Source organism: Neovison vison, chromosome 3, assembly GCF_020171115.1.
Source record: "Neovison vison isolate M4711 chromosome 3, ASM_NN_V1, whole genome shotgun sequence".
In the NCBI taxonomy this organism is placed as follows: Eukaryota; Metazoa; Chordata; class Mammalia; order Carnivora; family Mustelidae; genus Neogale; species Neogale vison.
Window position 1 is genome coordinate 187,214,892 of NC_058093.1, and position 25,878 is coordinate 187,240,769.

A 25,878-nucleotide genomic window follows, 5' to 3' on the forward strand; every position below is an offset into this window, starting at 1 on the left:
GAACATAGTAGAGAGCCCAGATATGGACCCTTAACTCTATGGTCAATTAATCTTCGACAAAATAGGAAAAAATATACAGTGGGGAAAAAAAACAGTCTCTTCAATAAATGGTGCTGGGAAAATTGGTCAGCTATATGTAGAAGAATAAATTTGGCCATTTGCTTACACTGTATGCAAAGATAAGCTCAAAATGGATGAAAGACCTCAATGTGAGGTAGGAATCCATCAGAGTCCTAGAGGAGAACAGAGGCAGTAACCTCTTCACATCAACCACAGCAACTTCTTTCAAGACATGTCTCCAAAGGGAACGGAAACAAAAGTGAAAATGAACTTTTGGGACTTCGTCAAGATAAAAGCTTCTGCACAGCAAAGGAAACAGTCCATAAAACGAAGAGGCAACCCACGGAACAGGAGATGTTGCTCTTGATATAAGCATCCAGAACATTCTCTTCACAGCTCTACCATCACCCAACCTTCCGGGTTTGTTGATTTTCTTCTCCCAGAGTGCAGAAGTCCTCTTACTGTTGCTTTATTTTCTCAGTAGATATGGAAATCACAGTCATCTGATGAGAGTAGGGGCTTCGGGGAGGAAAGGTGTACAAGGTGACCACCATGCTCTGAGGCTTTGGACACCGCTGAGGGGTCCCAGCCTAACTGTGACAGAAGGACACAGAAACGTGTTTGGTGTGGGCTACCATGATACTAGACACATTTGAAAATCCAACTTTGTATAAAATGAGTATCTCTTCTAAGTCTTTTTTTAATTTCATTTTTAGAAATCAAATATTTAGAAATCAAATATTTCATCTATTATTGTCTAATTAAAACATATTATACCCAAACATGTGTTCCATCCTCATCTTTAGGCTCATAAATATTTACACACGTTCCCATTGAAGACAAAATGGTCATTTTAAATCTAGATAAGCAGTAACATTTTTAACCAAAGAAGGAGGGGTGTTTCATTTGGCTACTTTTCCAAGGCCTGTGAGGAGAGCTCCACAGGTTTTCCACATCACTGCCAGATGCACTGCAGAGAGACCCCGGCTGGATTCCCGATGTGCTGCAGAGAGAGAGAGAGAGAGCCCCAGCTGGACTCCAGATGTGCTGCAGAGTGAGTGAGTCCTGGCTGGACTCCAGATGTGCTGCAGAGAGAGGGTTCCCCTTCTGGACAGCAGATGTGCTACAGAAAGTGAGCCCCAGCTGGACTTTGATGTGCTGCAGAGAAAGTGAGCCCCAAGCTGGACTCTAGATGTGCTGCAGAGAGAGAGAGAGAGCCCTGGCTGGATTCCAGATGTGCTGCAGAATGAGTGAGTCCTGGCTGGATTCCAGATGTGCTACAGAGAAAAACCCTGGCTGGACTCCAGATGGGCTTCAGAGAGGGAGTCCCTTCTGGAATGAAGATGTGCTACAGAGAGAGAGCCCCAGGCTGGACTCCAGATGTCCTGGAGAGAGAGTGAGCCCCTGGCTGGACTCCAGATGTACCACAGAGGGTGAGCCCCAGGATGAGAAGGGATATCCAGGATTACAGAGCCCCCTTACATCCAGCCTGGGCTTCTGCCTGGCACAGAGCCTGCATAGTCTGTGCCCCTGGGAACAAGGGCTTCTGGTGAGCACTGCCCCTGCTCTAGCATCTTCAGTGAGATGGAGACCTTGAGTCATGGGACCAGCCAGAAAGACACTCTTTCCAAGTTTCCCCAGCACTTCAGACCCATTGCTCTCCATTTAGGTGCCGGATGTGTGGAGGGTCAGGTGGTGAGAGAGGGACTCCTGATTCCATATTGCCATGGCCAGCTCTCTGGTAAACCAGCTGAAAATATAGCTGCGCCCCTCCCTGCAAGGCATGGGGAAGGGGTCACTGCTCTGGAGCCGGACCCTCTAGGCTTCCCCACAGGACAGTCACACCCCAGCCTGACATCCCGGACGGCCTCTGTGGGGACAGGGACTGAGTTACGACCCAGGGCGGCAGCAGCTCCTGAACACGGCACAGATTCCGGGCAGGGAAGGGCAGCTGGCACTGGTGGCTCAGAGCACACACAGCCAGGCCCAGGCCCCTCACTCCTTGTGACAGCCCCACACATCCCCAAAGTCCCCTGCTCGGTTGCTGAGCCGCCAGTGCTGGAGTCCCCGTTTCTGCAGCTCAACAAGTCGTCATTCCCATGCAAGCCCAGTGGAAGGTGAGCGGGACAGCCGTAACATCAGAGAGACACAGTCACACTCCCAAGCTCCTCAGGTCTTACAGGCTCAGACAGCTTGGCCCGACCACCCACTGCCACCTCAGCCCCACACCTGGCATGCAGCCCACGGTCCCACTTACCGGCCCACCCTCCCTCCTGCCTCAACCACTGGAAGGGTCTCTCTCCACCCTCACAGAGCGCCCGTCCTGTGTATGCACCCTGCAAGCCTACACCACCTGTGTGTGGACACACTGGGGGAAGACCACCTGGGCACACGACCGTCCCCTGCTTGTCTGCCATGGTCCTACCCTCACCGCGCATCTGTGCTCGTGGGACCTGGATGGAAAGCTGGCCAGAGCCCCAGCCCTGCTTCCTCCATAGGACACTCAGGGCGCACAGCCCCTCGCCTCTGCCCCCACATTCCAGAAGGGCATCTGGGATCCTCCTGGGCTCACTGCCATAGCTGGCATCTAACCAGGTGTTGCCACAACCCTCCCTGGCCCAGATAAGTTACCGAACAGGACAAGAAAAACGCCAGAGGGAGGCAGCATCCCCACAGGGGCTGCTGTCAACCACTGAAGCTTCCCAGTGTGTCGAGCAAGTGAGTGGAATCACGTTACTGTGTGAAAAGTTGTCTCAAGGGGCACCTGGGGGGCTCAGTATGTGAAGCCTCTGCCTTCGGCTCAGGTCATGGTCCCATGGACCTGGGATTGAGTCCCACATTGGGCTCCCTGGCCCAGTGGGGAGCCTGCTTCCTCCCTCTGGCTGTCACTCCCCCTGCTTGTGCTTTCTCTGACAAATAAATAAATAAAATCTCTTTTTAAGAAATTTGTCTCAAGAAGCATTGACTTTCCCCTGGACAGTCGGAGTGGAAAGCCTCTAGAGCTCTATGAGACCATGGGACGCTAAAGCAGCTTCCAAGGCCAAGACCAAGTCTGTTCCTCCTAGTCATGCAGGGGTCAGAGGGCAGCTCAGGGGAGCCCAGCGCAGGGATGGGTGGGGCCCAGCCCTGACTTGCCCACCCAGGGCCCGCACACCATGCTCCACGGCCCAGGACTGCTGGGTCTCGGCCAGAGGGCTGACCACCCAAAGGCAGGCCAGCCACGTCAGCTCCTCCCGGGGCTGCTTGTGGGGCCCCCGCGGGAGAAATACACTCGCGGGTGGAAGCGGCCTATGCGCAACACCAGGTGGGGCTTGTCCTCCTCCAGACTCTGGAACCGCATGCTGAACCAGGCCATGAACCCGTGCAGCACGCAGGCTTTCCTGATCTCTAAGTGCAGCTCGCCTTTCAGCGTCTGATCAAGCGGATGGTAAGAAGGGGACACAGGTTTTGTAAGCATAGGACTGGGCCACGAGGGTCCCCCCGAGCAAGAACTAGCAACTGTCAGCCCGGGCCCTGCCCCACAAATCCCACCACCCTGCACTGCCCTCAGAACCATCTAGTTCAGCAACGGTGAACAGGACTTGCTGGTTTTGCTGAACACCTCCAACACCACGTAAAATTTCCTCCTCCTGAAACTACTAAAACTGGCATCATAAATCCAAATGCTGCAGATAATGACAAAAGGTTTCAAGCAATCTGGGCCTCATCCACCCAGACATGAGTGGAACCAAATTTCCTCTCAATTCTTTACATAAATGAAGTTCCAGGCCCGGTCTCTATTCTGCAAAACTACATGCAGAGTCAAGAGTTCAGTCTCCACGTTGTTCTGCCCATCGGAACCCCATAGGGGCTGCCCAGGACCCCCACAATCACTCGCTGCTCCTGCACCTACCCACACACCACCAAATGAGGTCCTGTGGCCACACGCACCACCTCGTGACAACAGGGGGAAGTAAAAGTAAGAATTAAGAATTCTGTCATCAACGGTAGTGAAAACAATTTTAATTCAGTCTTTGAAGAAACTGGATATGATGTATTAGAATCCAAAGATGCTGAAAATATTAAACATAAATCTGAAAAGAACGGATGATGTTGAAGAAGCCAGCAGTAAAGAAAATAACTTAAAAATATAAAATGCAAAACCAAACATAAAGAAGCAAAGACTCTGGGAAAATCAAAGCAAGGTTCATGATATCCGCAGAGAAGTCTCGGTGTGCGAGCGCCGCTGACAACATGAGAGGGAAGTGCGCATCTGGTCTCACCTCCCGGTCGGTGATCTGCACAGTCCTCATGTCCAGCTGTAATATGGTGCACGGCACCGAGAGACAGTCTTCTGATTTCAAAATGTGGTTATACTTGGGCTTCGAAAAAAAACTCCTTAATTGCTAAAGATCTAGGGAAAAAGTCAAAGATATTGCTCAGAGGCGTCAGACTGACATCTCGGGCTCTGACACACACACAAACGCACGACCACAGCACTCGTGGCATCTCCCCAGCATTCGAAGGAGTTCCAAGCCATGGCCTGTGGCACAAGGACACCAAGATGGGCTGGAGGTCCCCACAGGCGGCCTGGGGAGATCACAGTGCAAGCGCCTCCCACCTCCACCCTCTGTGCAGGGCCTAAGCTCCTGGAAACCAACCGTTCCCTCACAGGCAGCGCCCAGACTCATCCTACCGCCCTCCTCCTGTCACGTGGACAGAGACCATGGGAGTCCAGTGGGGCTCCCTCGCCTGACCCAAACTCATCCCGTGGACACGTCCTCTTACAGCACAAGAAGGGCGAGTACAGGACAGTAAGATATTCACAGTAAATAAGACACTCCTGTTCTAGGTGACTCTCTCTGACCCGCATCGGCCCGACTCTCAGGAGGGGTCCCCACACACAGGGGCTGAGCCCCCACACCATCCCTCCTCGTCACTGCGCCTGACCCCACTGTGGAACGTGGTGTTTGCCCAGTCGCAACGTACCATGGGAAATTGTTCAAAAACTGAGCACAGCACTAACTTCTAAAATAACAATTGAAAGTCAACATTTTAATGATGCCACGATATGGTCACGTTTTTAAAAATATTTTTCTGATACAAATAATTATGCACATATAAAGAATTTGGAAAATATAGAAAAGTCCAAAGAAAAACCTTGAGTCTCCCATGCCCTTGCCTCAGCACTCTGCTACAGTCATTTTCTCCCCTGGAGCTCTATTTGTGTGTTTTTATGCAAGCAGAAGCCATTCTGCATATGTGGTCCGTGTCCCCCCCGGTGTCACCATCTCGTAATCCATTGGATGGGTGTACAGCCATCCAGCCACGCTCTACAGGACCGTCTGTTCCTTGTGCTGTGTGTTTGGGAGCAGGCCGTGGCAGCACCAATGGGGAAGGGGGTGGATGTCCCCCGCACCCACAGCTCTGGACACACGGGCGCGTCTCCTCCACCTCACCTATAGCTCAGAGAGCACCAACTGCCATTTTAATGTGATCTTCGTCCATCCAATTGGCAAAAATGGCATTTAATTTGCATTTCAATCACTAATAATGCTGGGATTTCTTTCAAATATTTATTGGTGACTTTAGTTTTTGTGACTTGATTATTCCTATAAGCAAGGAATAAGGCTATAATTTCACTGGACACTCAGCTTTTCCTAACTGACTCTAGAGTCTGCCAGCTGGCACCTCCCTCCAAGCCGCGGCTGCCTTTTAAACCATGTTCAGCTGCCGACACACAGAGGCTGTCCGTTTGTACAGACTCAAGTCCATCAGTGCTTTTCTTCTTTCTGTTCACTTTCTTTCCATCCAAAACCTGACACATGGTCCCCCACTGATTCCGAGAGTTAATGCAGATGCTTTAACACAAAGCTCTTAAATCCATGTGAAATTAAATTTCAGTGCACAGTATTAGAGAAGGAAAGTAGTTTCAAGGGGCTCATCCGTGGCCCAGAACACTCTGCCGCCTGTGCCCTTCATGCCCCATGTCTCCCACACACACTGCGTGGGCCCATCCTGTGCCACTGCTCTGTCCTTTCCTTTCTCAGGAACACTCTGCCTTCATCACTGGGCCCCCAGCTTAGAACTCACACCTGGCCCTAACTGAATTATGGGCCAGCTCTGTCGGGGACCTCTCCTCCCCATCCTCTTTATGGTTTGGGTTGAGAGTGCAGTGGTCCAACATGTTAACTGGGGAAGGCGTCTTCCTGTGGCTTTATGGTCTCTTTTTCTGAGTTGCTTAATAAAGGCCAAAAGGGCCCAGAGACTCCCTTCTTCTGTACCCAGCAGACATCCATGCTCACTGGGCCCTCACGGCATACTTGAGATGTCCTGCAGTACTGAGCTGTGGGACCCCCTACTTCCCAGGGCTGATGCTGGTATCCCCAGACAACCAAGGCACACCAGCTTCCATCATCATCTTCTTATGAGCAGCAACAGTGAGAACATGAAGGCCTCATCAGCCAATCATTTTAGATTACAACCTAGTTCAGCAGTGCAAGTGCATCCCTGTCTACAACGAGGAAAGCGAGCACTGTGGGACGTTGCTTCCTCTGCAAACTGCCAAGGATGATTTCACAAATAACATTTTCTGATCCTTTAAAACTGAATAGCTCTTAGTAGGAGCACATATTTGAGTGTTAACAGACCATGTACCGATAAAGGCCTCATCTGTAACCGTGACCACATTTTCCCACTATATTTGAGCCTTGGTAACTCCCGTCACACCTGCTACCAGCATAAAGGCTTGAGGGTCGACCTGCCAAGTTCTCAGGCCTGGCGTGAATCCTCTTCAGTGCCATGGTGGGCTCCGCACTTGGGGTCTCCCCAGCCCGCGCAGCAGAACACGCTGGCACACAGCCCACTGCACTCACTTGAGGGCACTGAGGTTGAACACGTAGGCATTGTCCCAGAAGAGCACCTTGCTGTGGTAGTCCCGGTCGGAGCTGCAGGGCACCAGGTGCAGTGCGGCTGTGGTCGGCCAGATGACCCTGCCCTCCTTCAGCCACGCGTCCCAGGCATACAGGATCGACTGGATCATGAACTCAAACTGCACAGGAGGGAGACACAGAGGGGACATGGTAGCAGAGGCTGTGTCTGTAACAAGTTGTCTGGGGGGCTGACCTGTACCCACAGCAGCGGTGGTGCTGACCCTTGCCATGGCCTCGGCCAGAGTCCCACCAGCTCCCGTGAGACTGAGTCTACAGCCAGGCAGCCGCCATTCGGGAGACAGCTTCACCCTGTCCCCCACCACCCCACATCAGCTGCTACCCTGTTTCTAACAGCCCCAAAGGGTCACGGAGTTTTCACTGTCAGACTGTGTAAACTCGGCCTGGGGTATTGTCAGAATTTTCACAATCCTGTAAGTTCACTGAAATCACCTAGTAAAAACACGAGACATTAAAAGCAGGCACACCATGGAGGTTCACATGGTACTTAATTCGTTAAGAGCAGCCTAACAGTTCCCGTCACCCTCAGAGCTCCCCTGACAGACAGGAGCGATGCCTAGGCTGAGACAGCAGTGGCAGGAAGCCAGCATTTGTGTCAGAACCAGGGAGTGTGAAGAGTGTGCGGGGAGCGTGCGGGGAGCGAGTGGGGACTGTGCCAGTAGTGTGCTGCAAGTATGTGGGGAGCATGCGGGGAGCATGCAGGGAAGGCTAGAGGCACTTCATTCTGTAGCTGAAGGGAAGACACTAAGGGTTTTTTCTCAAATAATTTCAGGCAGTTTTCATTTCAGAAGTAGTGGATGTTCAGTATGGAAACATTCAGAAAAGTCAGAAAAGCACAAACCTAAACAAAATCATGAGTAAAGCCAGCACCAAAGGAACCACTGCTCACTTGGCACTTTATCCCAAGGACTTTTCTTCACATACACAGACATGCACGCAGGTGAAAACCATATACAGATAATTTTTAATTCTATTTTATTAAACTATCTATGGTAAATCAGTCAGTCTACTGATTTTAACATTGTATGGATCTGTGAATCCACAATTGGGACACAGAACAGCTGCATGACCCCAAAACCCTCCTCCCACCACCCCCAACCTCTGGAAACCACTCAGCGGCCTCCCCGCAGCTCTTTTGGAGAATGTCACACAAATGGAATCACACAGTACGTACTTTTGAGACTGGCTTCTTTCCATCATAATAACAACTTTTTTCTACACTAATAGGTTCTGTCCTGTGCTTTCCATCCTGTTCTATGTCTTTCCTTGTTACAGTATCACACTGATTCCGTTACCCTTACTGATGCCACCCAGCTTTCTGGGGTCTGTCCCTGGCATCCAAGTATCAGCCGCTCATCCTTTATCACCCAGCAGTAGCCCTGGTGCGGATGTACCCCAGACACGCATCCAGTCACCTGCTGGCAGACATTTGGGTTGTTTCCAGCTTTTTGGCAATTTTAACTGGAGCAGTGTAAGCACGTACAGGTTTCTGTGTGCGCACAGCCAGCGTTTCCGTGTAAGTACCCAGAACTGGATTCACCGGGTCACACAGCAAGTGCACTGGTACCTCCAGAGGACACTGCCCAGTGGCCCCAGAGCAGCTGCATCAGTCCGGAGAGCCTCGGCAGTCCACAGCACTCAGAATCACAGAAACTCCAGCCATCCCGGCAGGTGTGTGGTGGCACCGCTTACAGCCTCAGTCTGTGCTCCCCTGGTGACTGCTGTGCTTCCTGTCTTTTCACACACTCCCTTCTCAGCCATTTGTATACTCTGGAAAACGCTCTGTTCAAGTCTTTTGCACATTTTTCACCTAGGTTGTTTACTTTCTTCCTGCTGGAATTTGAGAGCTGTTTGTATATTCAGGACACATATTAAATATGGACTCTGAAAAACAGTCTGAGGGGTTTGAAGTGGCGGGGGCGTGGGAGGTTGGGGTACCAGGTGGTGGGTATTATAGAGGGCACAGCTTGCATGGAGCACTGGGTGTGGTGAAAAAATAATGAATACTGTTTTTCTGAAAATAAATAAATTGGGGGAAAATAAATAAATAAATAAAAATATGTGATTTGCAAATACTTTCTCCCACTATTACCATGTTTTTTTCATTTTCTTTTACAGAGCAGACATTTTTAATTCTGATAAAGTCTGGCCTATGCTCTTTTCCTTTAATGGATCATATTTAAGAATCAACCAAAAACTCTTTGCCTAACCCATGACAATTTTCTCCCAAGATTTCTTTTAGAGTTTTATAGTTTTACAGTCTATGCTATTAGATCTAGAATCAATTTTGAATTTTTTGGAAAAACATATGAGGCTTAAAAATGTTCTTTTTCTTTTTCTCTTTTCTTTTCTTTTTCACATGTGGATGGCCAACTAACTGTGCCAATATCTTCCAATGAAAAGACTATCTTTTCTCCATTAAAATGATCTTGCTCCCCTGTTAAAAGATCAGTTAACCATGTTTTTAAGGATCAATGTCTCTACTTTAGCCATCGACCTATATGTCTGTCCTATCACCAGTACCACACTGTTTTTACCACACAGATTTACACTAAGTTTTTTTTTCCAATTTATTTATTTTCAGAAAAACAGTATTCATTATTTTTCACCACACCCAGTGCTCCATGCAAGCTGTGCCCTCTATAATACCCACCAGTTTTAAAGTCAGTTTTAAAGTCAGTAATTATTCAAATTTTATTCTTCTTTTATTGTATCCACTGGGGTCCCTGGGGGGCTCAGTGGGTTGAGCATCTGCCTTTGGCTCAGGTCATGATCTCGGGGTCCTGGGATCAAGTCCCCCATTGCCTGCTTCTCCCTCTCTCCCTCCTCCTCCAACTCTCTCAACCTGTCCCTCCCCCTGCTTGGGCTCATCCGCTCTCTCTCCAATAAATACAATTTTAACAAAACCAAAAGACAACTGACAGAATGGGAGAAGATATTTGCAAACGACATGTCAAATAAAGGGCTAGTATCCAAAATCCATAAAGAGCTTAGCAAACTCAAAGAACAAATAATACAATCAATAAATGGGCAGAGGACATGAACAGACATTTCTGCAAAGAAGAGATGCACACAGCCAACAGACACATGAAAAAGTGCTCCACATCACTTGGCATCAGGGAAATACAAATCAAAACCACAATGAGATCCCACCTCACACCAGTCAGAATGGCTAAAATTAACAAGTCAGGAAATGACAGATGTTGGCAAGGATGCGGAGAAAAGGGAGCCTCCTGCACTGTTGGTGGGAATGCAAGCTGGTTCAGCCACTCTGGAAAACAGCATGGAGGTTCCTCAAAAAAGTTGAAAACATAGCTACCCTATGAACCAATGATTGCACTATTGGGTATTTACCCTAAAGATACAAACGTGGTGCTCCAAAGGGGCACATGCGCCTGAATGTTTATAGCAGCAATGTCCACGATAGCCAAGTTATGGAAAGAACCAATATGTCCATCAACAGATGAATGGATAAAAAGATGTGGTATAAACAGTGCAATACTATGCAGCCATCAAAAGAAATGAAATCTTTCCATTTGTGATGACGTGAATGGAACTAGAGTGTATTATGCTTAACAAAATAAGTCAATCGGAGAAAGACAAGTATCATATGATCTCTGTGATATGAGGAAGTGGAGATGCAACATAGGGGGTTTAGGGAGTAGGAAAAGAAAAAATTAAAGAAGATGGGACTGGGAGGGAGACAAACCATAAAAGACTCAATCTCAAAAAACAGACTGAGGGTTGCTGGGGGCAGTGGGGACAGGAGAGTGTGGTGGGGATATGGACAGTGGGGAGGGTATGTGCTATGATGAGTTCTGTGAAATGTGTAAACCTGGTGAGTCACAGACCTGTATCCCTGGGGATAAAAATACATTATATGTTTATTAAAAAATTTAAAAATTTAAATAAAAAATGTACCAACTATTCTAGTTTCTGTACTTTCCAAATAAAGTTTACAATGAGCTCATCTACACACACCAAACAACGCTGGTCTGACCCTGACTGGAACTGCGTTCTTTCTACAGACCAGTGTATGAACATCATTACCAATTTGTCTTCCAGTCCATGAACACTGTATCTCTCCATTTATTTGGGTTTTTTGTGACCTCTTTCATCAGCACCTTATAGATTTTGGCCTATAAAACTTGTATATGTCTTGCCTTTCTAAGTATTTCACATCTAGGGGCTACTGCAAAAGCTACTGTACACTGTTAGTGTATAAAAACCCTCAAACAAAAATTAGCCGCCTGAATCCAGCAGTACATTAGAAGGATCCTAATCCTCGATCAGGTGGAATTTACTTCTGGGATGCAAACACAGTTCAACATACAGCAAAACAGTAGATGTGATATACCACATTACCAAAATGAAGGATAAAAATACTATAGTCATTTAAATACGTGCAGAAAAAACATTTAATAAACTCCAACTATATTCCATGATCAAAATCCAAAAATCTACAAATTAGGAGAATATCCCACAACATAATAAAAGCCACATATGTCAAGCCTAGAGCTAGCACCATAATCGACAGTGAAAAGCAGAAAGCTTTCCTATAAGATCACATGAAAGTCAGGCATGTCCTCTCTCACCATTTTCATTCAACATAGTCCTGAAAGTCCTAGCCACAGCAATCAGGCAAAGAAAATAAATTTAATAAGCATCCAAAGCAGAAGGGAAGAAGTAAAACTGTCTCTATTTGCAGATGACGTATTATATATAGAAAATTCTAAAGATTCTACCAGAAAAACCATTAGAATAACAAATTCAATAAAGCTGCAGAATATGACATTAATATGCAAAAATCAGTTGTGCTTCTATACACTAACAATAAACTATGAGAAAGAGAAATTAAGAAAATAATCTCATGTACAGTTCCATCAAAAATAATAAAATACCTTGGGGTGCCCGGGTGGCTCAATGGGTTAAAGCCTCTGTCTTCCTCTCAAGTCATGATCCCAGGGTCCTGGGATCAGGCTCTGAGTCCCGAGCATCGGGCTCTCTGCTCAGCAAGGGGCCTGCTTCCCTCTCTCTCTCTCTGCCTACCTCTCTGCCTACTTGTGATCTCTCTCTGTCAAATGAATAAATAATATCTTTTAAAATAATAATAATTTCAAAATACCTCAAAATAAATTTAACCAAGGGGAGTAAAAAAGACAATGAAGAAAGAAATTAAAGAAGACACAAACAAACAGAAAGACATCCCCTGCTCATGGACAGGAAGAATCAGAATTTTTTACCTTTCTACACTCCTCAATCTACAGATTCAATTCAATCTCTATCGAAATCCTAATGGCATTTCTCACAGAAATAGGAAAAGCGGTCCAAAGACTCCAACTGAACACAGCAATCTTGAGAAAGAAGACTGAAGCCGGAGACATCACATTTCCTGGGTTCAAACTGTATTATAAAGCTGTCGTAATCAAAACAACATGGTACTGCCATAAAAACAGACACATAAGTCAACGGAACAGAACAGAGAGTCCGGAAATTACCCCATGCATATGTGATCAATTAATTTGCAACAAAGAACCCGGTAACAGACAATGTGGAGAGTAGAAAGTCTTCGAGATGGTGCTGCGAAAACCAGGTTGCTGCTCGCCCAAGAGTGAACAGGAGCACTGTCTTACAACACACACAAAAATCAACTCCAAATGGATTAGAGACTTGATTATAAAATTTAAAACCAAAAAATTCTTAGAAGCAAACACAGGGAATAAGCTCCCTGACGCTGACCATGCCAGTTGTTTTTTGGATGAGACACTAAAAACAAAGACAACAAAAGCAAAAATAAACAAGCGGGGCTACATCAAACTGAAAAGCTTCTGCACAGCAAAGGAAATCATCAACAACAAAAAGATAAAGTTTCACACAACAAGGCGTGAAAACCCAAAACATACAAGGAACTCATACAACCCAAGAGAAAAAAAAAAAACTATTTTAATTGGACAATGGGACTTGTTTTCCAAAGTCATATGAGGGGCAACGGACACATGAAAAGGTGCTCAGTGTCACTGAGCATCAGGAAATGCAAATCAAAACCACACTGAGGTGTGACATCATACCCCTTACATCAATTATCAAAAAGACAACAGGAGGAAGGACTGGGTGGTAAAGTCAGTTGAGCATCTGACTCCTAGTTTCGGTTCAGGTCATGATGTCAGGGTCGTGGGCCTGAGTCCCATGTCAGGCTCCGTGCTCAGCGGGGAGTCTGCATCTCTCTCTCTCCCCCTGCACCTCCCCCCTGTGCTCTCTCTCCCTTATTCTAAAATAAATAAATTAATCTTTAAAATAATACAACATATAGCAGATGCTGGCAAGAATATGCAGAAAAGGGCAGGCTCTCGAACCACTGGTGGGAACGTAAACTGGCACAGCCACTGTGGGAACCCGTGTGGAGGACCCTCAGGAAATCAAAACTATAAACACTATGAGACCCAGCAATCCCACTTCCGGATTATATCCAGAGGAAACAAAACCACTCTCTCAGAGAGGTGTCTGTGCTCCTGCGTTCACAATAAGCAAGACAGGACAACAGTATGGGGATGCACTGACAGATGAACGGATCAAAGAAAAAGTGGGAGATACATACCTGAGACCATGTGACACACACTCTAGACACAGACAAACACGACGGGGAACCCCTCAGCCCTGGGATGAAGGAAAGCCTGCCGTCTGCAGGAACACGGATGATGCTAGAGTGCCTTCAGCTACTGAAGTAAGCCACACAGAGACAGACTGACACTGCATCCTATCACTTACACGGGATATTCTAAAAATAATTTTTTTAACTGAACCCATAGAAACAGAAAGTAAAAAAGTGGTTATCAGGAGCTCAGGGGTGAGGAAAATAGGGAGACACTGGCAAAAAGCTATCAATTATAAAATGAGTGAGGTCTGGGTATATATTATATACACTGGTGACTACAGATGACAACACCATCACGGGGAGGTGACAGATGTGTTAACTCAATGGGGTAGTGGGGCAATGGGAAAGCTGTCGGTAATGTACTCAAACACCAAGTCATCAAACTGCACACTTTGCTATCTTACTATTTCCTAATTATACCTCAATGCAAGAGAAGATAGACAACAGATAAACAGATTACAGAAAAAGAAGTGAGCTTCAAAGAGAAATTAGAGAATCAATTCCATTTACTATAGCACCAAGAACCATAAGATACCTGGGAATAAACCTAACCAAATAGGTAAACCTAACCAAAGAGGCAAAGAGGTAAAGTACTCAAGGTACTACAGAACACTCATGAAAGAAATCAAAGAAGACACAAAAAGATGGAAGACCATTCCATGATCTTGAGTCGGAAGAATAAACATTGTTAAAATGTCTATACTGCCCAGAGCAATCTATACTTTTAATGCCATTCTGATCAAAATTCCACCAGTATTTTTCAAAGAGCTGGAGCAAATAATCCTAAAATTTGTATGGAATCAAAAGAGACCCTGAATTGCTAAAAAAAAATGTTGAAAAGCAAAAATAAAACTGGGGCCATCACGTTACCTGATTTCAAGCTTTACTACAAAGCTGTGAACACCAAGACAGCATGGGACTGGCATAAAAACAGACACATAGACCAGTGGAACAGAGTAAAGAGCCCAGATATGGACCCTTAACTCTATGGTCAAATAATCTTCGACAAAACAGGAAAAAATATACAGTGTAAAAAAGATAGTCTTTTCAATAAATGGTGCTGGGAAAACTGGACAGCTATATGTCCATTCTCTTCGACATATAGGGGTATGTTTTCGCATGCACCATCTCGAAGACTTTCTACTCTCCACATTGTCTGTTCTCGGGTTCTTTGTTGCAAATTAATTGATCACATATGCATGGGGTAATTTCCGGACTCTCTGTTCTGTTCCGTTGACTTATGTGTCTGTTTTTATGGCAGTACCATATTGTTTTGATTACGACAGCTTTATAATACAGTTTGAACCCAGGAAATGTGATGTCTCCGGCTTCAGTCTTCTTTCTCAAGATTGCTGTGTTCAGTTGGAGTCTTTGGACCGCTTCGACATCATAGGGGTATGATGTCACACCGTTCACAAAGATAAACTCAAAATGGATAAAAGACCCCAACGTGAGACAGGAATCCATCAGAATCCTAGAGGAGAACATAGGCAGTAATCTCTTCAATATCAGCCACAGCAAGTTCTTTCAAGTTATGTCTCCAAAGGCAAAGGAAACAAAAGCGAAAATAAACTTTTGGGACTTCATCAATATCAAAAGCTTCTGCACAAAAAAGGAAACAGTCATGAAAACAAAGAGGCCACCCACGGAATGGGAGAAGATATTTGCAAATGACAGTACAGAAAAAGGTTGATATCCAGGATCTATAAAGAACTCCTCAAACTCAATACACACAAAACAGATAATCATGTCAGAAAAGGGGCTGAAGACATGAACAGACACTTCTCCAATGAAGACCTACAAATGACTAACAGACACATGAAAAAATGTTCATCATCATTAGCCATCAGGGAGATTCAAATCAAAACCACACTGAGATACCACCTTGCACCAGTTAGAATGGCCAAAATTAGGAAGACAGGAAACTGTGTGTTGGAGAGGATATGGAGAAAGGGGAAACCTCTTACACTATTGGTGGGAAAGCAAGTTGGTGCAGCCTCTTTGGAAAACAGTGTGGAGATTCCTTAAGAATTTAAAAATAGAGTTTCCCTATGACCCTGCAATTGCACTCCTGGGTATTTACCCCAAAGATACAGAAGTAGCAAAAAGAAGGGCCTTCTGTACCCCAATGTCCATAGTAGCAATGGCCATGGTCACCACACTGTGGAAAGAACCAAGATGACCTTCAATGGACGAATGGATAAGGAAGATGTGGTCCATATACACTATGGAGTATTATGCCTCCATAAAAAAGGATGAATACCCAACTTTTGTAGTGACATGGACAGGACTGGAAGAGATTATGCTGAGTGAAATCAATCAGACAGAGAGAGTCAATTATCATATGGTTTCACTTACTGTGGAGGATAAGGAATAACACAGAAGACATGGGGAGATGGAGAGAAAGGAGTTGAGGAAAATTGGAGGGGGAGACGAACCATGAGAGACTGTGGACTCTGAGTGACAATCTGAAGGTTTTGGAGGGGAGGTGGGTGTGGGCTTGAGTGACCCTGGTGGTGGGGATTAAGGAGGGAACATCATGCATGGAGCACTGGGTATGGTGCATAAACAGTGAATTCTGGTACACTGAAAATAATTTTAAAAATTAAAAATTAAAAGAAAGTGAGCTTCAAGAGAGATTACAACTGAGAATTTTTAAAAAAAAATCTGTAAATGGTCTACAAAGTGAATATAACATCAATTTATGAAAATATGAATCTTGCTTACATTATCAAGGCATGTTCATGTCAGGTTCTAAACCAACACGCTTCTGGGCATTAAATTTACTCACCCTTAATTTATGCTCATTATCCCCTTTATTTATTTGCTTAAAAAACATAAAAAGAAAAAGAGTGTAAGAAAAAAACAGGAACAAAGAACAACAAATAGAACACAGTAACAATATGGTGTATAAATTAATCGACTATATTAACAAACACTTTGAATGCCCATGGTTTAAATATACCAATTAAAAGACAGAGATTATCAGAGTGGTTCAAAAACAAAGACCGAGGACATTGGGAGTGTATGTGCTCTGGTGAGTGATGTGACGTGTGTAAACCTTGCAATTCACAGACCTGTAGCCCTGGGGATAAATATTCATATGTTTATAAGACATATATGTTTTATATGTTTATAAAAATTAAAAATTAAAAAAAATCTAAGACTGAACTAGGTGCTGTCTCTAAGAAACTCCAAATACACTGACGGGGCACCCGCCTGGCTCAGTCAGAAGAGTGTGCAACTCTAGATCTCAGGGTCATGAGTTCAAGCCCCACATGGGGTATACAGATTACTGAAATATTTTTTAAGTTAATAATAAAATGAACAAATAGATATACTGATATTTAGAATTTAAAATAAATGGACGGAGACAGACATACGATGCTAACACTGATCCAAAAAAGCAGGAGTAACTTGTTAATTTCAGACAGAGCAGACTTCAGAGGAAGGAAGTTATCAGAGATAAAAAGTGGCATAACCTAATGACGAAGGGGTCAATTCTCCAACAAGACTTTATACACCCTAACAACAGAGCACCATGTGTGAGGGGAAAACAAAGAGAGCTGCAAGGAGAGAGAAGAAGCCGGTGGCCCTGTCCCAGAGAACAGATCCAACAGGCAGACATTCTGAAAGGACACGGTGAACTCACCACCACCATCTACCCCGGGATGTGCTGCACATCTACAAACCGCTTCATCCAAGGGCAGAATACACCACCTTCCCAGCCTCCAGGAGCACTCTCTGTAAGATACATTCTGTCCTTCTCAGGCTCCCACAGAGCACTCAGCAAGAGAGACACGTTCTGTCCTTCTTAGGCTCCCACAGAGCACTCAGCAAGAGAGACACATTCTCTCCTTCTCAGGCTCCCACAGAGCGCTCTCCATGTGACATGCTCTCTCCTGCCCAGGCACCCATGGAACATCTCCAAGAGACACGTTCTCTCCTTCTTGGGTCCCCACGGAGAGCTCTTCAAGAGACACACCTTCTGGGCCATAAAACACACCTTCACAAATGTAAAAGAAGAGAAATCATAAAATGTCTGCTCTCAGACCACAGTTTTAACAGAGTTAAACTTGAAATCAAGAACAGAAAGATAGCTGGATAATCAAACAACAGTGGATAAATGAAAAAGTATTTCTAAAAAAAAACAAATACAGGATCAAAGAAGAAATCTCTGTAGAAATTTTAAAAATATTTTGAATGTCGCCAAACCCTTTGTGCATTAACTGATAGAGTCATGTTTTATCTTGTAAACTGTTCATATGTTAATGTAGATTACACAGATTATTTTTTAATATGACAGATATAGAGAGACAGAGAGAGGGGGGACACAAGCAGGTGAGTGGGAGAGAGAGAAGCAGGCCTCCCACTGGGCAGGGAGCCCCATCCCAGGACCCTAGGATCATGACCCGAGCTGAAGCCAGATGCCCAACACCTGAGCCACTACCAGGCATCCCCCACAGATTCATCTTTAAATAGTGAACCAGCCTTCAATTCCAAAGATAACCTCTTCTCTGTTAGAATGTTATTCCTTTTTTTAATATTTTATTTATTTATTTGACAGAGAGAGATCACAGGTAAGCAGAGAGGCTGGCAGAGAGAGAGAGAGAGAGGGAAACAGGCTCCCTGCTGGGCAGAGAGCCCGATGTGGGACTCGATCCCAGGACCCTGAGATCATGACCTGAGCTGAAGGCAGCGGCTTAACCCACTGAGCCACCCAGGCGCCCCCAGAATGTTATTCCTTTTGTGTACTGCGGGGTTACACTTGCTAGTACTCCTGAGGACTTCTGCATTTATGAACAAGAGTTGCTGTGTTGGGTTTTTGGTTAGGATTTGGTATTCAGGTCATGCAGGTCTCACCAAGAGAGCTGGGAAGTCTGTCCTCTTCCATTTTCTGAAAGACACTCTTCAGATCTGGTGTTATTCTTTCCTAGAATGTGTTCATACATTTCACCAGTGAAATAATTTAGGGCTACAGATTTCTCTTCAGTAGGTCTTCAACTGTAAGTTCAATATCTTTACTAGTTATTTCATTATTTAGGTTAACTACTTCATAGTGGGTTAGTATGGAAGGTTGCAGTTTTCAGAAGAATGGATGTTTTCATCTAAATTTCTGAAGCTGTGTCTGGGGGGAGAGAGCCAGACGAAGAATAACAATGAACTCAAAACCAGCTCAGTGTACTTCAAACCCTGGTCTTCCTTCACAGCCTTCCTGCTCCTATATGTCGTTCCAAGTCCTGCAACAGCGTCTCCCTGAGCCCTGTCTTGGACCGAAAGCTGCATTACATGGGACAGACAGGGTGGGGTGTGCTTTACTCCATCTTACCAGGAACTAAAGCAAGGTCATGGCTACATATGATTTTCTTTTTTAATTTATGCATTGGAGAGACAGAGAGCCTGAGTGCACAAGGAACAGGGGAAGAGGAGGAGAGAGTCTCAGGCAGACTCCACGCTCAGCAGGGAGGCCAGTGCAGGGCTCGGTCTCGGAACCCTGAGATCACAACACGAGCCCAAACCGAGTCAGACACTTAACCGAGGGCACCAGTATGTATGATTTTTTAAAAACAAAACTGGATTCATGTTGTAGCTGCTTTTTTGTGCTTTTTTTTTTTTATTCCACCAACCTATGGCTTTTCTCTAAGATTATTACAAGTTGAAGGTGTACAGACCGGTGATTTGGTTTACATACATCATTAAACGATTACAACAGGGTTATCTATCACCTCCTACCGACACATTGAAAAGATAGAAAAACTTCACGTTGTGATAAAAACTCTTAGATCTCCTGGGATCGAGCCCTGCATCAGGCTCTCAGCTCAGCGGGGAGCCTGCTTCCCCCTCTCTCTCTGCCTCCTTCTCTGCCTACTTGCGATCTCTGTCAAATAAATAAATAAAATCTTAAAAATAGTTAAAAAAACAATCCTTAGATCTATAGCTGACCTTGGGACAAGCAAGGATTAAGACACTGACATCCCACACAGTCAAAAATCCACACAGAACCTTTGACTCCCCGAAAACTAGATTTCTAATAGGCTACACTGACCTGAGGCCTTAACAGGAGCATAAACAGTCAACAGGCATTTTACGTTATTTGTACTGTGTACTGCGTTCTGACAAAGTAAGCTAGAGAAAAGAAAATGTTAAAATCATAAAGCACTGTCCTATATTTATAAAAAAAAATCCCATGTATAACAGAGCCCACACAGTTCAAACCCATGTTGTTTGAGGTTCGACAGTCCTCTGGTAAGACTGTCTCATACATCTCACAGCAGTGTCACTGGGGTTGCCACACTGTATTTGATGGCCTCACTGTTCACCTGTGTGGTACCTGAAAGTCTGTACCTTTCAACCACAGTCCTCCAATTTTTTCTCACTTCACCCTACCTCCTTCCACTAACCACAAATTTGATCTCTTTTTCTAGGTGTCTGGTGGGTGAGTTTTGTGTTGCTGGTTTTAGATTCCACGTATAAATGAGACCATAAAATATGTCTCTGTCTGACTTACTTCACTTAGCATAATTCCTTCAAGGTCCGTCCACATCATGGATGGCAGGGTGTCGTGGTTCATGGCCATCCGGCACAAAATAGAAGACAGTACCCTGACAACCACCAGGTGGTTTCATTCAGCACAACAGCCATGGCTCTCCCCAAGATGTTCTGCTCACAACAGCACCTCCAGATCCAGTCCACACCCCTCCATGGAATCTGCACTTCCCTGGCACAATCCATGGCCATCCCACATGGCCCAGCACCCATCCACGGCCATCCTGCATGACCCAGCGGCCATCCACGGCCATCCCCCGTGGTCCGGTGCCCCTTACTAGCAGGCAGGTCCCCATCCACTTGGACAGCAGCACGTCCACCATCTCTGGCAGCACCACATCCGCCACCTTCTGCTTGAACACAGTGATGATGTCGGCAAAGCCATTCTGCATGGCCAGCTGGCCTGTGTGCTGGGCCATCTCACTGGCTTCCACTGCATACATCTGCATGTCACAGAAGGACCATCAGCAAGAGTCCCACCCACAGAGCAGGCTGGCATCCACTCTCCCTGGGCCCAAGGCTCCAGCCAAGCCAGAGGCAGCCTCAAAGAAAACAGCAACAGAAGGAAAGAGGTGTGCTGGATAGCAGGGACAGCTCTCCAACAGACGAACCCAGACAAGGGAGCTACCTCCCATCTTAACTCCACCTTCTGCCTAAAACAGATGGGGACTGCCGGAGGACAGAAGAGTCTGCATGCACACCAGGTACCCGTCGCAGAGGCCCTGTGGGTCAGACACTGTGACCCAGCTCCCATACACACAGCCACATAATCCAGAGTTTCCCACACAACCCTGAGAATGGTCGGACTTTAAGGGTACCAGCGGCTGAGACGGCTTCAAGCCCAGGTTGTCACTAGAAGGTCCTGAGTGTTACGTCTTTGTTCTGATAGCATCTTAATTCCAGTGATCACTGTCCTGCAGTTTCCCATATAAACTAGAATTTCACCCACCTGTGTCAGGGGCATTTCAGAGGCTTCAACTCTGGAGCCTCACACATGCTCTGCAGGGAAGAGGAGAAGGGACCCCAGCATGCATCATGGAGAGAGGTCTGTCCTGTCCCTGCCAGGTGGTCCTTGCTTGGTGCAGGGATAACACATGGATAACACATGGACAGGGATAACATAGGGATAATGCTTGTGACCTACACAAGCGGCCCAGACCCAGCACACAGACACGTGTTCCTCTAGCTGATAAGCATGTTACAAAAAACATCCGACCGCACGCAACTCCGATATTCTCTGCTCTATTCTACTCTACTCGGTGCTGCTGTTGACTAAGCAGGCCGAGGTCATGACAGCCGACAGGCTCAGCCCACAAGAACACATTGCCCACTTCACCAACATGATGCCTTTGCATGCGAACGACACGTCCCCAGACTCAGTTTGAAGCTACTGAAGGAGAGCTGTTTCTTACTCATGGCTTTAGGCTGCACATAGTGGGCACAAAAGAGGCTGATGATCCCCATTCTGCAGCTGACAACCAGAATCACTTTATTGTTCAGGGATTCTTTATTTTGCATGATAAATTGTGGTATTTAGTTGTCTGCGGCTGGTCTGCCAACATTTCCAAGTGAAGTTTCTAGAGGAAATACACATTAGGAATCACTGCCTATAATATGAACTGTGCTGAGCTCTGGTTTAAGAAGGAATATCAGAGTCTGAGCTAATAATCCCCTTGAGCCCACCACACATGCCTAAAAATACAAGCAACAACAACAACAACAACAACAAAAAAAACCACAAATCCCGAAGACCTAAATATGCTGGCGTATAAAAACACAACAGTGAAGAAATGAAATGGAATTTTCTGGAATCCTTTCAGTTCAGTGTGATGCTACCTACGGCTTCACCCTATACCTCCCCAAGAGCCGGATGAACAGACAGGCAGGTAGACCACTCAGGAAGTGGAGCAGACACTGCCCTCCTGACCACTGTTCCCACTGGAGACAGGAGGAACCACCAAATTCCCCACCAGTTACCACTTGGCCAAGTATCCACCAAGAGAGATGCCAGAGGAGGCACACTGGCCCCTCATGAAACTAGAGCTCTGGAGAGAGCTGACGAACCCACAAGGGTGAGCTCAAGGTCTCCAGCCATGTCCAGAGGGAGGAAAACACATGAAACCCAAGATAACATAACACCCCATGGGAATCACGCCAATCCCCAGAAAAAAAAAAAAAAAAAAGAAAGGCTCCTCCAAATGGTTCATGAAACCATGGGTGGAAGTCAGAGCCCAGAAGGGCTGCACTCACAACACTGGCCCCCACGCCCAACTTTTCAGGTCTCGAGCTGCAGAACACCCAGTGTAGATATAGTTTGGCTGGAAGGCAGACACTGAAGCTACCCAGACCTTGTCAGCACAGATAGGAAGTCTGCACAGGGCCTTCATGAGCCCATGAGTGTCACAAAGACACTCAGCACTGAGAAACAAAAGACTGAGGGTCAGAGGAGACACAATCAATATTCAGCCATCCCACCTGAATAGTCCACCTTGACAGAAAGTCAGAACTAGGTTGCTAAGGTGTACATATAAGCTGACAAAAATAAAAAGAAACATGAGCAAATTATATGAAAGTTTACCAAAAAAAAAAAGAAGAAATAGAAAAGGCCAACAAAATATAGAAGATGACCAATCTGACTTTAAAAATGGAAATCAAAATCAAGAAATACCATGTTTCACCTTTAAGATGAGAGATCTGTATTTCCTTTAGTGTGGTTGGGAAACGAGGATTCATGTACACTGGTGGTATACAATTGCCAATCTTTCTGGAGGGGAAACTGGCAAAACCCGCCAAAGTGAAAAAATACATACACGCTACAAATTTACCCAAGAGAAATTCTAGCAGAAGTTAAGCAAGATTTCTATAAGAGAAAACCCATTAGAGCACTGCTTGTCGTGGGGCAAAGCTGTTAATCAAGCAAACCACCAATAGGGCCTTTTTAAAATCAATAAGATACTCTTGATAGTCTGAAAGCTCTACAGATGCCTAAGTGCCTCAGTTAGGCATCTGCCTTCAGCTCGGATCATGATCCCAGGGTCCTGGGATCGAGTCCCACATCGGGCTCCCTGCTCCACAGGAGTCTGCTTCTTCCTCTGCCCACTGCTCCCCCTGCTTGTGCGCGCTCTCTCTTCCTGACAAATCAGTAAGTAAATAAAATCTTTCAGAAAAATAAGTCTGAAAGCTCTAATCGTATACATACATCAAGGGGTTTTCCTTCACTGTAACACGTTGAACCATGAAATGGGACACACCTACCAAGAACATACATGAGAAAGGGCCCTGCAGCTTGTGGGTTACACAGCGAACACTCCTGCAATGACAGCAGATGCCTGCCGGCACCCCACACCTTCCCAGCCGGCCCTGCAGCCAGGAAAGCCAATATCACCGAGCGCGGAGAGGGACGCCACAAGGGCTGGGCCGGCTCAGTGCTACCCACTACCAGTCCACCATGGCGGACTCTGAAAGGAAGCAGGTTTACTACCCCCGCAGGAGGAAGATCTTCTCTTGGCCTAGCAACAGTCCAGCCAAAGAGAAACTGCCGCAATTTGCCAATGAAAAGCCGCCGCTGCCCTCCAGAGGGCGTTCCTTCCACACAGCCCCATCCACTCCCCCTTCCTACCGAAAAGCCTCCTGGCCTTGGTTCTCCAGACCGGCCTGCAGTTCCCCACGGGGTGCTTGTCCTGCCCTGCGGTTCCTCCACTTCTCCCGAAGAAGCCCACTTTGTTGGTACGGCCGTTATTTTTAAGGCTTCTGCCACCAGACGCCTTGGCAACAGGAACCACCATCCTGACTCCCAGAGAATGAGCTCCCTGGTCGCTTCCCTTCATAAACATCTTCCGACACTGCTTTTTAACTTTACATAACTGAATCAAAAGTTATTCTTTCATGTCTTGCTTCTTTCACCCAACATCCTGTCTGTGATGTTTATTCAGCATGCATCAGTTTTTGTCTAGCTTTAAGATGTAAACAGGGTCTACCTAGACCATACAGTTATGGGTCTTTGTCCTAACTGGGGAAAAACTTTAAATAAACTAATAAGCTATTTATTTATTTAGAGTTATTATTGTTGGTTTATGTAACATTTTTGTATTTTATTTTTAAAATAAAATGCGTTACTTTATTTTAAATATTAAGAAAAGTTCATCATCTCATTGTTCAGATAACTTCTCTAAACCACCATGGGACACTCCAGCCCACCACATGATTTTGTAGGGTCTGCCAGCTAAGAATCGCTTTCACATTTTTTAATTGGTTAGGGTAAGGGTTTGCTCATTTCCTCATGGTCTTACAGCCACTCACGCACCACGATGGCAGAGCCGAGGAGCCACACGCCCTGCTGAGCCAAAGAAAACTTCTGTGCACCCTTTGCTAAGCCATGAAGAGGAGCAGCCCAGCTGAAGCTAACTCGAAAGCTGAGGCAGGGAACTGCCACCTCCATATCCCCAGCCGTACCAGCGTTCCATAGCTGCCAAAGTACTCCTCGTCCTGCCACGTGTCCTCAGGGTCACAATCCTCCAAGTGCTTCCTGAGGTGGTTTGCAAGTACATACCCACAGCAGCCCCTGTGCTCGCCCCACCACCAATCAGCAGTTGTCTGCCTCAGGATGAGAATTTTTTCTCCTCTCAAAAAGCTGAGCTGGATAAAAACATATAAAGAAGTCAAAATTCAAGAAAAACCTGTAGTTGGTATTTCAATAGTGGCTCAGTGATAAGCCCCCAACCATTGGGGCCCAAATCAGCTATTTTAAAAGACTCAATGGGTAATTACACAAACTCACAATTTCTGAAAATGATACCAACATTGAAAGACTTTAGTGGAATATCTACATGAAAGAAAGCACAGCATAACTGATATTTTTAAAGGAAAGATTAAAAATTTTTGATCAACTTAAGACAGAATTTCTCTATCGCCTCTTTGCTATAACTCGGCTATGTCGCAGCTGATTCACTTACTGGAGTAGAAAAAACTACATTCAAGTCAGTATCTTTTTTAAAGCTCTATTTATTTGAGAGAGAGAGAGTGGGAGTGGGAGGAAGGCCAGAGGGAGTGGGAGAGAGGACCTACATCAGACTCCCCACTGAGCACTGAGCATGGAGCCCAGTGCTGAACTTGACCTCACAACCCTGAGATCATGACCTGTGCTGAAATCAAAAGGCAGATGCTTATCCATCTGAGCCACCATCTTCAAGTCAGTATTTTTATTTTATAGCCTTAATGTTTATTAACTAGAATAGGTTCTAAATCAAGGTTTCTAAAAAGAAACTGCAACAGGTGCTTCCTTCCCCCATTCCTCACCCAGGTATCTTTCACCTAAGGCTTGGCATCAGAATCTGTTAGTGTGGGAAAAGAAGGATCACTCACAGGTCTCATTTGGCTCTAAACATCTGAATACTTCTTTCTTTAACTTTGGTATGACTTATTCAAAATTCTTATCTGATTCTGTCATCTAGCATGCCATTTAGCCAAATCCATAAAACATGAACCCAAGGTCCGAGGCCCCTGCCTGTAAGCAAGTGTGTAGGGTTACCTGCGTCTGATCAGTGCAGAATAGTCTGCAATGGCCATGAACTCTTCTGGCTGCACACCCTCCTGGAGCTGCTCCCGGTCACCACACTCCATGTGACCTTCTCCCTCCCGCTCAAAAGTAAGGGAAGAACAGAGGATGACTGTGGGGCTTCTCTCCGTGTCCAT

At 45.7% G+C, this 25,878-nt stretch overlaps 1 pseudogene; it reads right to left on the minus strand.

The window, feature by feature from the left end:
- Positions 1-3,283: 3,283 nt before the first annotated feature.
- On the minus strand, positions 3,284-25,878 carry LOC122903604 (annotated as a pseudogene).